Genomic DNA, 13,573 nt, shown 5'->3' with positions numbered 1-13,573 from the left:
GCTAAAAGTACTTACCGATTCTCATTTCGAAATGTCCTAATGATGCCTGCCACAGTGTAGCAGCTCAGTTTAGGCTGAACCCGTTGGCCAGCTTCCTCAGGGTCATCCATGGTTGATGACATGGTCCACTATTGTAGCTCTGATGTCATCAGTTATTCTGTTGACATCATCAGTTATTCTGTTCTTATCTTCTTACCCTTCCTCTTTCCCTCCTCATCCTCTTCTCTCCTCCACGTCCTCTTCCTCCAAGAGTGAGAATTAGAGGAGGCTGAGGAAGAGGACGTGGAGGTAAAGAAGTAAGACGAAGAGGACGACAAATGGTAAATGGCCTGTGCTACAAAGTAGCACAGGCCATTTAGCGCCTTTATGGTCCCTAAGGACCCCAAAGCGCTTTACATATCCAGTCATTCACCCATTCACGCACACATTCACACACTGGTGATGGCAAGCTACGTTGTAGCCACAGCCACCCTGGGGTGCACTGACAGAGGCGAGGCTGCCGGACACTGGCGCACCGGGCCCTCTGACCACCACCAGTAGGCAACAGGTGAAGTGTCTTGCCCAAGGACACAACGACCGAGACTGTCCGAGCCGGGGCTCGAACCAGCAACCTTCCGATTACAAGGCGAACTCCCAATCTTGAGCCACGATCGCCCCACTGACATCAGAGCTACAATAGTGGATCATGTAATCAACCATGGAATGACCCTGAGGGAAGCTGGCCAACGGGTTCAGCCTAACTTGAGCCACTACACTGTAGCAAGCATCATAAGGACATTTCGAAATGAGAATCGGTTAGTACAGTCACTTCACACTAAGATTTGTAGCTCTGCCATATGCTAATGAGAAACACAACAATACCATAGATTTAAAAATAGTGAAATTGTTACTTCACAGAATTGCTAGACGACCAGATGCTGGGGGCAGAGGAATGTTCACTGCAGACCAAGAAACCCATATAGTCAATATGGTGATTGCAAATAATTCCATAAGGCTACGCAAAATTCAGCAGCGCATAATTGAGGATGACACCCACCTTCCAAAACATACAAAATGTGAGCATTTCTGTATTAGGTCGTGTACTTACCCGCAACAGAATCTGAATGAAACAAATCTACAGAGCACCTTTTGAAAGAAACAGTGAACGTGTAAAACAGCTGACAAAACAATAAATGCAAATATAACAACTGTATTATTTGACATCCAGAGATGATCTTATTTATACATTATTCAGAATCTCCTAATAGAATACTAATGGACACAGTAAACTGGTAGAAAAATTAGGTAATGTAAAGAAATGAAAGCTTCTGTTGATGTAAGGAAAACAGTACGCGATTGTTGGAATAAGGGAATTGGTGAGAAGCTTTTAAAGGTACCTGGTCAAACCTTTTCCAGAATAAACAGAGCGATAGTAAGCACTGCTCTCTTTGATGCCGATTCCATAGTAATGATATCTTTAAAAATAAAATAGGTAATAATGTCAAACAGTAACCAGACCTTTATTGAAGGAAATGCTGTTATGTTGTTGTATTATTTATTCATTGTGTGTCGCATTAGAAGGTAAATGTTGCATTACTTGGAGTGTCCTCTGGTGCTGAGTTTCTTGTTGTCAGGAGAGGAAACTAAAGAATAAACAATAAAAGGTGAATCAAATGGACCATTACGGCAAGGCTGGGATGGTCCATTTGGTAAAGTAAATCCGTTGGGCATCTTTCTTCGCCTTTAGACAATAATTCTGATGGCAAAAGAGCCAAACGGAAAAAAAAAAAAAAAAAAAAAAAAGGAGAGGAAACTTCTGTCGGATTGTCTGAGAAGGTGAAATCTTTTGGTAAGATCAATCACAAGTTCATTTTCACAAAACTACTGTTTTTATGTCAGATTTTAATGTTGTAATTCATTAAATCAATCAACAGTCTACAGTGACTTTATAATACATGTAATGTGTATAAACCGGATGTGTAAAGTTTGTAATAAGGTGCCTTTAAGGTTTAGTAAGTAAAAGCTGGACATCTAAGTTTTTTAAAGACATAAAATAAGTGAAAGAACCGTATCTTTAACTAAACAGTGCATAAAACACATGAATAGAATAAATGAGAATACACCTCACCTTTCCAAATGTAGCAGCACAGGCCGGCTCCAGCTTCTCTTTCCTGCAGAAGTCCAGATAGTGGGCATAGAGGATGCATCGAGGCAGACACTCCTTCACACACTATGTAATTCTCCTCCAGCCTGGTCACACACAAAATCTCTTATAGAGTTATCAGAACAACGCTTGAAACGTTCACTGATTGCAGCATATTCAAATAAAGCTCTGGCTCAATAACAAAGAGGAAAAAACAGTAATCTAAAATGTTAGATCCAGATACACTGAACAAAAAGTACAGCTTAATTGGACCTATAAGATAATAGTGCATGAAAAAAGTCAAAAGAGCAGGAAGAATTTAATATGATGTATGTAGAATGGAAAAAGTAAGAGTACTAATACCACTCCTGATGGCTGTTTGGAGGGTATTCATTTACACTTTTTTAGTGCATTGCAAATAATAATAATAAATCTTTTCATGAGGAATTTATTTTCTGACTTGTTAATTTCTTCTGATGTCTTACTTAACCTTTTCCTTACTTAACTGATTGTTTGGTTTGGGGGGAAAAATCACCCAAGGAAAACTATTTGAATCAAACAAGAATTTTGTACATGTGAGAAACTGGGAATATGTAAGATTATGTTATATCAAGTATCATGTTTTATAATGTTGTTTTTATAAAGCACTGTACAATAGCGAAGAAGAAGAGTCCCACAGGGATCAGCTTTAGGCCCTACGCTGTTTACTCCATATAAAGGAGATATTTCTATCATCCAAATAAGTGCTGGTTATTATTATGCATCTTATATTCTATTGCTCAGACCCATAGGGATAGCTCAGTAGGTAAAAGTGGTCACCCATGATCAGAAGGGTTGGGGTTTGAATCCACTGAACGGCTACCTTGGAACGTGACACAAACAGCTTAGTACAATCAATAGCTGAGAAAGATTTAAAGAAATAAAAGATTTTGAGTCAAATGAAAGCACCCAACATTCCATTATTGTGCTTGGACTGACTCAGCGACTTAATAATAATTATGAATAAAATGCTCAAATGAAAAATTTAAATCTTTTTTTATGTTTCGCTATTTAATCTTCAAAACCACAAATCCACAGATCTGAAATACCTTTTGTTTTACACTTAGAACACTTTTTTTTTTTCTAACGCAAAATTGAAATGATGAAAGCATAAACACTTTGACATCTGTCCAGACGTGGCAGCTGGATGTCCTGGTCATCCTTTGGAATAGTGACGTCCATTTTTTCTGGCTGTAACACAAAAGCAAAGGAGTAAAGACATATTTAGGACATGCGACCATTCCACACAACAAACCCACATAGCAAGCAGGTTTGGCCCGGATCTGGTATCAAGCCAGCACTGCTGGCTGACTTCTGGCGTGATAAGACGTATGTCATCCAGATATGGGCCAGGCCTGGCATACATGGCACTGTCTATGCCAGGGGTCGGCAACCCTAGGCACGCGTGCCACCGTTGGCACGCGAAGGGTTAACTGATGGCATTCACGACAATAGCTGGACTGGCCATCGGGCATAAGGGCATTTTGCTCGGTGGCCCGATTATTTTTTTATTTCTTTTTTTTTTGGGTGGTGGATTGGCCAGACGCTGGTCGGTGTGTAAAAATAACTCAGTTGTTTGGTGGTGGCTATGGCAGAGCTTCCACAGATTCAGTAAAATTAACAAGTGGTGGAGGCCAGCAGGTGGATGAGGGAAGGGAGGCAGGAGGAGGAGAGACCCGAGGCAGCCGCCGGTCGGAGCGTCAGGTGAACTGAACTTCAGGTAAGAAGTTATGACCTGCAGTCTATCTGGGTCAGATATAAACCAAGTTTAGGTGGAGTTTATTTTTGTTGTGCTGACTTTTTACAGTCAGTTACAATAACTCGTACTGCGTAGTAGCTAGCATGACGGAGTTTATATACTGCTGGGCGGGTGCTATGATTTTATTGATAGTGAACTTTATTTTATTCATAAGGTTAGTTAGTAGAGTTGCCAACCGTCCCGTACAAACGGAATCATCCCGCATTCAGAGAAATTATTACGTGTTTCGTGTTGAGCTGAGAAGGAACACAGTTTGTCCCGGACTTCAGCCAGGATGGAAAAATACACAAAGCTGGAGTTATTCTGTGTCTTTGCTGCACAGCTGCATCTTCTTCTCCTCTCATTCTCTCCCTCTCTCTCCTGTTGCTACTTCAATCATGAAACTGATCAATGATGAGCTGATCAGCTTTTTTCTCTTGTTTGTTTATCGCTCACTTTGCGCCAGAAAGAGGAAACTGCCGGATGTCGCGCTAAACAACAGCAGCACGTTTAAGCTTGGTCAGCTGTTGTTAGAATGCATTTAATATTAATTTCTAGTATCAGCTGATGTTTGCTGGAGCCACAGCTGTAAAAACTGCTGGTCATGATATCGGTTTGTATATCTGGTGAGAGGGAAACATGAAGATGAAACCAGGAGATGTCCTTACTGAATCATCAGAGCTGAACAGGTGATGGAGAATCAGGTTTACCTTTTAGGTGACATGAATGAGTTGAAGGGAAGTTATGAACTGTTTCTGAGAGACAAATAACACCAGGATCCTTTTCTATGTAGCTGACAGCTGGTAACTGTGCAGGGGCGAATCTAGCTAAGTTTTGCCAGGGGGCCAGGTAGGGCATTAACAGGGAAAGGGGGGCACAAAGAAATACTTTCTTATTCTCATTTAAAATGTCTGGCTGTTATTAAATAATTATCTGAAGCTTACAACCAAAGTTTTTATCTGACGTAAAATGAATAGAAATCATACATTTACCAACAAGACAGTGTACATCACTGTCACAACAGCGTTTGTTTTCATTCAAAGGCTTTATGGCTTTAATATCTGGGGGGCCGGTCTTTAGTCAAAATGCATCCATAGACTCGAGACACAATGCATTTTGGGACTTTCAGGTGTATGGACCAATGTTTTATTTTCTGATCAAACCAGAAATCTTTAATGAGCAGCTAGATTTGTCTCGCATTAACTGGCTGAGTTAATGCCAGTTAAACATGCTGGAATCTACAGCTGTGCGTGTTCATGGAGCTTGCATTTTCACCTGCTGGACATCACTACCTGACAAGTTTAACTGTCTTCAGAACATTGCAGAGGCCTTATTGACAGTATTTGGCTCTACATATCTGTGTGAGCAGATTTCTCTCACATGAGAGTCCTCAGGTAGCCGTCTGAATGCTGGACACTCGGAGACCTGTGTCTCTGAGTGGGAGACCAGAGATCACATTAACATGTGTGTCTCTGTATTAACAAACATGCCATATTGGCCCAGTTTATTTTTCTTATCATTGTTGTGAGGAGACCATAAATAGCATTTGTATTTTCTGTTGTACAGTTCATTTGCTGTTATGGAGTTATTGTTATGGATAAAAAGTGTCTTTTTTTTTGTTTCAAAATAGCTGATAACTATTCGCTGATAGCTGCCAACATTTGCAAACAATATACTTCTATAAAGTTGTTCTATATAATGTGTAACTGTTCATATAGAGCGTTATTAAATTTATTGCTAATGGAATCATATAGCACACTGACTTCTGAGGAAATTTTAAATGGCGCTCGCCATCAAAAAGGTTGCCTACCCCTGGTCTATGCGATGGCATGCCATATCTGGCCCGATTGTGATTTTGTGTATGTGGCCCAGGCCCATAGAAAACAGGTCTTCCCTGTATCCGGCATCAAGCTGGCACTTCTGACTGACTGGTGTCAGTCAACCAGATGTGGGCCAGGTCTGGCAATGATGGCACTATTTATCTTACGATTTTCCTATTTTAGTTAGAAGACCCAAATGCCATGTTGCAATACTATAATGGTAAATGGCCTGTATTTATATAGCGCTTCTCTAGTCCTAAGGACCCCAAAGCGCTTTACATATCCAGTCATTCACCCATTCACACACTGGTGATGGCAAGCTACGTTGTAGCCACAGTCACCCAGGGGCGCACTGACAGAGGCGAGGCTGCCGGACACTGGCGCCACTGGCCCCTCTGACCACCACCAGTAGGTAACGGGTGAAGTGTCTTGCCAAGGACACAACGACCAGACTGTCCGAGCGGGGCTCGAACCTGCAACCTTCCGATACAAGGCGAACTCCAACTCTTGAGCCACGATCGCCCCACATAATGCTATGGTAGCCAATGTTTCAAATGCAGGTTTGACAGGTTTGTGAGAGTACACATTATCCAAAACTTAGTGACGGTTTACTCATTTCTGTCAGTGGGTGGCTGGAGCTCAGGAGTAGAGCAGGTCACCTACTGATCTGAAGGTTAGTGGTTCAATCTCTGGCTCCTCCAGTCTGCATGTCAAGAGTATGAATGTAGTTAGTGATTCAGTTAAAGGAATAGATGTCACAGTCCCTGAATAATGCATTGCTTTAGATGGAGAGACTCTTGAGGGACGGCTGTTATGAAGAAAGGCAGCCCAGAAACTTTGCCAGCACACGTCGTTGTGTGCCTCAACTTTCGGTCTGCCATTTCCTTCCTTGGTTAGGTTTAGGGATTAGAGATCGATCTAGATTACCATTTTAAATTTGTGACACATCATCAGTAGTGACCTTGGGTTCATCAGGTGTTTCGGCCATTATCACTAGACACCCTCATCCAAGGTGTGTCACTGGTTTATGATAAATTTTTATTTCTCTTCTTCTTTCTTCTGTTTAGTTTCCTACATTTTTCTTTCTATATATCCACTGCAACTGATAAATAATACTTACCTCTTTAGCATTTACGGAGCCTAACTTCTTCAAAGGGATAGAAAAGGTGTTAGAGAGAAGTAAGACAAAAGGGACAAGATAAGAGAAAGCAGAGAGGAGGGTCGGAAGGGGAGCACTCGGTCTGGCTTCCCACACCACCCCGCCGGATCGGGCTGTACGCTCTACCTCCCACTGCCTCCCAAAAAAGGGAAGAAGAGCAGAGAGGAGAAGAGCAGAATATTCTTTCTCTTAGCTGCCTTAGGTGCCCAAGTGATGTCAGCCCTTTTTAACCATAGCCAGTGACTGGTCCTTGCAGCAGTGTTAGCTAGTTCTCTTACGGTGTGTTCACACCGAACACGATAGAGGCGGCCAGAGCGTCAGGTTTACATGTAAAGTCAATGGAAAAGCGCGATGACACCCGATTGCGGGTCCCGCGAAATTCGGAAGCAGATTTGCGTCGCCAAAACGCCAAAACGCGAATATGCGCGTCAGTGTACTGCGTCTGGTGCGTTTGACTCGCGAAAAAACACGCGCGTCAGTTTTTGTGTTGCATTTTGTGCATACGCGTGTTTCGCCTCTACCGCTCGAGTTGGAAAAATCTGAACTCCAGCGTCAAATCGCGCCGCGACAACCAATCAGGAGCCTGGTGACGTGGCTGGTCAAAGGGGCAGATCCAGCCAAGGCCCTTCATTCTCATGGAGGGAAGGCTAATCAACGCTGTAGCAAACAACCCAGAGCTGTACACACCAGCTGCTTTCTGTACCGAGACAGGAATATAAAGGACCGAGCTTGGAGGAAGATATATGAAGAGATCGGCAACCTGGTAAGTTCAGTCATTTCTCTTTTGAAATTTTTACTGACCCGAGGAAGCCGCACAAAAGCTAGCAAGCCACCGCTATTTTCCCACTGATGTACAAATACCGTTCTGCTTTTATGCATGTTGTCATATAGGAATATATTTTGTTTATTAATAAACAGCACACAGTGGTCCCGCTCATCCATCACTGCCTCGCTTTTTCGCTGATTTTTTTTTTTTTTTTTTTTGCACAGTACAGCATTGCATTCTGCAGCATGATTGACAAATCTCCTCCGTGCTGTCTGCTGCGCTTGCCAAATTTATCATGTTTGGTTTTGATAACCATCACGCCCAATAGAAAAAACAGCACAAAAACACCCATAACTATGACCCTCATTTGGAAATAGACACCTGCGAGGGAAAAAGGCGCACGAAAGTGGCAGGCAGATGAAGACAAAATGCGGCATAATAATACTTTTACGTTTTGCAATCTACAAGATTTGCACTTTGAGAATCAACTTGTGAGAACTGTGACTAATGTTCATATGTGTGGGGAAAAAAAGTGTATAAAGTGCGTGGCGAGGGCTAGTTATTCTGACAACCCCTGCTGCAATAAATGAGGGACCACTGTATATACTTTCTCTATGATTGTATTCAACCTGTTAACATTTAATATTGTCTTGATAGAACCAACTGATTCTCCAGCAGAACATCCCCTGTTGCTTCTCCTTCCTCCCCAGTCCCCAGCAGCTCCTGCTGCCGCACCCACAGGTATGCAATTGTAGCATCAGATGTACAGCAAGCACTGATAGCTTTTTACTCGGTGGGATTCCCTTGTGATCACCTTTACTAAATGTCTACAACCAATCTGATTATATCCTGGGTTTTTTTTTTCTCAATGTTGAAAATGAAAATGTAGTAGCAGCCTTCTCATGTCTTTGTGTTTTGTGCTGTGTTTTACAGGCCTGCAGAGGGGACAGCTCCGAGGCAGATGAGGGACTGGTCCCGGGACGGTCCATCGCGGTGGAGCTGGCCATCCTGGTGTCCCTGAAGAGCCACGCCAGTCTCCAATGGAGCATTTCCTCCTCAACCTTGTTCCTGCTCTGGAGAGCAGCTGGGTCCTTTTATTCCTGTCTCTCTGTAAATACTTATATTCTATATATTATGTTTAATGTTTTTCTGTTGAGAATTTAATATAATTTCAAAATAAATTTTTATAATGACTAATGTCTCAGTTCTACTACACAGCAAATGTTGGCACACGACTTGACACATGTAGAATTATTCAATTATTACTAATGACAAAATATACTAAGACAGTGGGATGCAAAAGTTTGGGCAACATTGTTAATAGCCATTATTTTCCTGTATCAATTGTTGGTTGTTACAATAAAAAATGTCAGTTAAATATATCATACAGGAGACCCACACAGTGATATTTGAGAAGTGAAAAGAAGTTTACTGGATTTACAAAAAGTGTGCAATAATTGTTTAAACAAAATCAAGCAGGTGCATAAGTGTGGGCACCACAAAAAAAGAAATGGAATAATATTTAGTGTATATCAATGTGTGTGTTGGAGGAAATCTCCCAAATAGAAGGCTGCCAAAGTAAAACAGAGACACAGTGAGACAATATAATCAATCACATGTACATGGGTGAACGTCTCTAATGAGAGTCACACCAGTACTCTTCTTTATTGCAGGTTATATAGCATGTAGGTTACTCAACAGGGCGGAGGCAGTCTCCGCCTGTTCCCAGATATAGATTACAAATGTATATCTTGCTAAAGAACATAGATTGCTTAACAGACAAATGCATATCTTGCTAAAACGTCAGTCATAGTAGTAGTAATATAGCTATAGCTTTTTTTGCCCCCCACACCCCCCACACCCTCCCCCCCCCCCCCACACCCACACCCCCACCCGCATCCCCCTCCGCGTCCATGTGTGCGCGCGAACGGACTTTGCGCGCGAACGGACTTTGCACGCGAACGGACTTGTGTTCAGAGGTCATATGAGTTTACATGTGTTTAATAGCGTTTTATTAATGAACCATTATGTGTTTTAATTAAACTCTTTTTAAAGGATTGTATAGGTCTCAGAGTTCTGTTATTTAGACATAGATGATTAATTTAACTAGTTAAGGGATTTTTCTTTAGGGCTCTGAAACACACAGAGGCTAATAGTTTTTAAACAGAAAGTTTTCCACCTTCTAAAAACACATATTCACACACACAGCATTTAATGTAACTGTTTTAGGAGCATTTGCTTTAGGGCTCTGAAACACACAGAGGCTAATAGTTTTTAACAGAAAGTTTTTCCACCTTCTAAAAACACATATTCACACACAGAGGCTAATAGTTCAAACAGAATACCACAAACAGCAGGCATTCCTTTAGAAATGGGATTCTTAATTCTGCAACAGCTAGACAGAGGGGGTTACAGTTAGACCCCTACAGTCAGCAGAAGAGGTCATCCTTATCAAGAGCATCTCAATTGTACTGCCATAGTTTCAATACAAACAGTCTCCTTTATCTTATGGCAGAGGGCCGGCGGTGCCAGGTCCATTGGTGCCACCATTACACTTTCACCTTTATCATGCCATTACACCTTTATCTCTGCATCTCAGAGGTCACCTGAAACCAAGCCCACATCTATAAAAATACCCTAATCAGCCACACTCACTGAGGCCGGCGGTGCCAGGTCCATCAGTGCCACCATTACACTTTCACCTTTTATCATGCCATTACACCTTTATCTCTGCATCTCAGAGGTCACCTGAAACAAGCCCCACCTATATAAAAAGGCCATAATCAGCCACACTGTATTTTTCCTCACTACTTTACATCGGTCCTTGAGAGCATAACACTTCGTTCATCAGCACGGACAACAACCCTAAGAGCGTTCTTTTAACATGGACAGCATATATGGTAGGTAAAACAAGACTATTAACGGATTCTTAAATTTATACAACTGTATATCAAAAAATATTCAAACTGTTTTCTCTTCTAAACAAAAGCCTGATTTTTAGGAACTTGGTACACAGGTACACCCCAAGTGGCGCTTACACAAGGTTTGTATTTCTTCTCACACAAAACAGATTGTGCCTCATTGTTAGAAGCAATCTTACCTGTTCACACATAGCAACATTTAAATGTGTATTTCTCATTCTTTCTACAGGATCACAAAGCTATATAGGGCAAACAACACCTCTAAAAAACACAAGGTAAATATAGTGTTACACATGTTTAAATATGTGTGCGTGTGTGTTCTGTTTAAACCTTGTATTAACAGTGCTTATCCCCCGGGTACAGGATCAATAAGTTGTCCAGAAAAACCTACAGAAGCGGGGGAAATAAGACCAAGCCTTACGTTAGGTATGTATACATGTCTCTTACATGACACTCAATTTAAAGGAAAAAAGGTTTTAATATTTACAAATGTTCTACACATCAGGGCCGAGACAGAGTACACAGCGTGTCAAGAAGCGGGGCCATCCGGAATAACACAGAACAAAGTGTGAGTATAGGCATAAATAAATCAAAGAGCCAAACACATCCTGTTTTGAAAAGATACACCATATATATTTCTAACACCCGTCTATCTCCACAGCGATCACACAACCCTTACCACTACGGACCCCTTGAAGATCCCTTGACGTTTTTGGAATATTTACGTGATATTGAACTCCCAGAACAACAAGAAAAACCACATCCTTTGGGCAACATCGGAGAATCGGAAGAATTCTTCATCACCGGTCCGCACACACCAGCGAGTGAGTGTCTGCCTAGTGATTTCAACGATGTTTTCGAGTACAGTCTATCAGATTTCAACATAAATGACATACCCGCCACGCCAGAATGTCTCAGAAACAACAGCGATTCAGACATAGTTTTGAAGAAGGAGGCATAACAGACTCACAAATATCGCAGGCATATGATGCATACTTAAATGCAGCAAAACCCTCTACTTTTGAACAGAGCCATTGTGCCTCAAAAAATGATATATTATCTTTGATCGATGCTAAACTTAGTCAACATCAACGAGAAATAGAGGCTAACTTAACCAGCAACAACAAACAATACAGCTGAACTTGCAAGAAATACTAGCTAAAGTTAACCAAGATCGAGAAGCAGCACAGGCCAACTTGCATGAAATAGCACGGGTTAAGAAGGGTAACAAGTAGCCACCAGGCAATAAACGAGACCTCAGGGTTATTACGTCTCATTAATACCACCATTCTAAATAGGTGACTTTTAAAATCCACATCATGGACCCACCCTGTAAATTATTCAAGCACAATGATGGTACCTCCGCTAGGGCTAAATGGTTCGACTTGAGGCTTTTAACCAGGCGGCTGCGCAATTAGTAAGCAATTGTCAAGTTTTGCATGCAACACTTAGTAGTCTCGCTACAACCCGCAGCGATGTGTCTAATGAGCGCCCTTGTCCAACTCATTCTGAACCTATTGCTGATGATGCATCCGAAACACAGCCGGATTTCCTGTAACCCGAATGTTACTGTTGTTACTCAGGATACCAATGAATGTCTTATTACTGAGCCTTCTTTCACCCTGAACGGGGTGTGTACCCAGAGCACATGCTTATCAGGGGGCTGATGCTACTGTATCTGTTGCTGTTGCTGACGCATCACCACACAGCCCTCAAACAATGGAAATTCCTCAAGTGTTAACCATACACAAACACATGCTGCAGTAGTTGAGCCCATTGTTCAGTCTGGGTCTGGCAGTCACAGCCAGCTTAGCATCAGAGAGATACCTAATTTCAACGCACGAGAGTTGCGCGAGCGCCTTGATTTTAGGGACATAAGTCTTGATGATCCAGAACAAGTGCCAGAAAGAGTTAGAAGCTGCCTAGCTAATGTGATAGATAGAGCAGTGGCTGGATCTCAGCAGGGTTGTGTTCTAAATGTGGTCCTCCGTGGACCCTCGTTGGCTTCTGATGTTCAAGCTGTTTTAAATCCTGATGATCAGTATGACCCTGACCTGTTTCTCGACCAAATAGCACAAGTTATGCAAAGTAACGACGAATCTATCGGTGATGATGAATTAGAGTTTATTGTCACAGTTGCACAAAACAGTAGCGGTGCGGAGGTGCTCGCTTAAAACTGGCAAACATCCCTTATGATGAGATTCTCTCAAAGAAGGGTAAACATCTGTATACACCAAACAATACGCACAACAATTTGTGCTTCTCCCTTTGCATAGCACATTCATTAAACCCAACAGCCCCAGAGCATGAAAAATATGCTACTGCTAAACAGTTACATGCTCAAGTAGGTCTACGCGACACACAGACAGTATCATTCTCAGATGTCTGCAAATTTGAGAAACACCTAAACATTAAGATAGTGATCTATTATCACGCAGCAGGGCGTAAACGTCTGCATACTTTTTCACACATGATGAGCCAAATCCAAACACTGTAATGCTGTACCTACACAATGAACACTATCACCTGATTGAAAAACCCACAGCTTTTCTAGGGCAGGCTATGTGTGTAATTTTGTTACAATACATATGAATCACCGCTCTATCACAGCTGTAAACATAGATGCAACGTATGTTTCACACTCTGTCACCACCACAGAGGGCCCACCGTGAAATGCAGTGACTGTAACCGCATCTGCAAATCACAACACTGTTACCAACAACACAAATTACCAGAAATAAAACACAACATGGTCCCGTGTGACAATATGAAGCATTGCATGAGCTGCGGTGTCACATATAAAGAATCAAAGAAATCACCACACAGATGTGTCCAGCCTAAATGCGAGCACTGCAGCGAGCCTAAATTAGCCGGGACTCTGAGCATCAGTGTTTATACAGCCTGTTGAACAACAGGAGCCTTGTGATAAATATATTTATATGATTTGAGACACGGTATCACAACGGCAAACATGAGGCCAACTTTGTGTGTGCATCTGATCTGAAGGG

The 13,573-nt window shown here is 41.9% G+C and overlaps 1 long non-coding RNA gene across 1 annotated transcript; it reads left to right on the top strand.

The window, feature by feature from the left end:
* The first annotated feature begins 10,549 nt into the window (after positions 1 to 10,549).
* Positions 10,550 to 11,127, top strand: LOC112845463 (uncharacterized). Its single transcript, XR_003218279.1, has 4 exons — positions 10,550 to 10,687; positions 10,795 to 10,840; positions 10,929 to 10,991; positions 11,071 to 11,127. It is a non-coding gene; the product is annotated as an uncharacterized LOC112845463 (long non-coding RNA).
* Positions 11,128 to 13,573: the final 2,446 nt, after the last annotated feature.

The sequence above is a fragment of the Oreochromis niloticus genome, unplaced genomic scaffold, assembly GCF_001858045.2.
Source record: "Oreochromis niloticus isolate F11D_XX unplaced genomic scaffold, O_niloticus_UMD_NMBU tig00007460_pilon, whole genome shotgun sequence".
Taxonomy (NCBI): domain Eukaryota; kingdom Metazoa; phylum Chordata; class Actinopteri; order Cichliformes; family Cichlidae; genus Oreochromis; species Oreochromis niloticus.
Note: the sequence above shows the minus strand (reverse complement) of the source record. Positions and strands in the feature narration are given on the sequence as shown.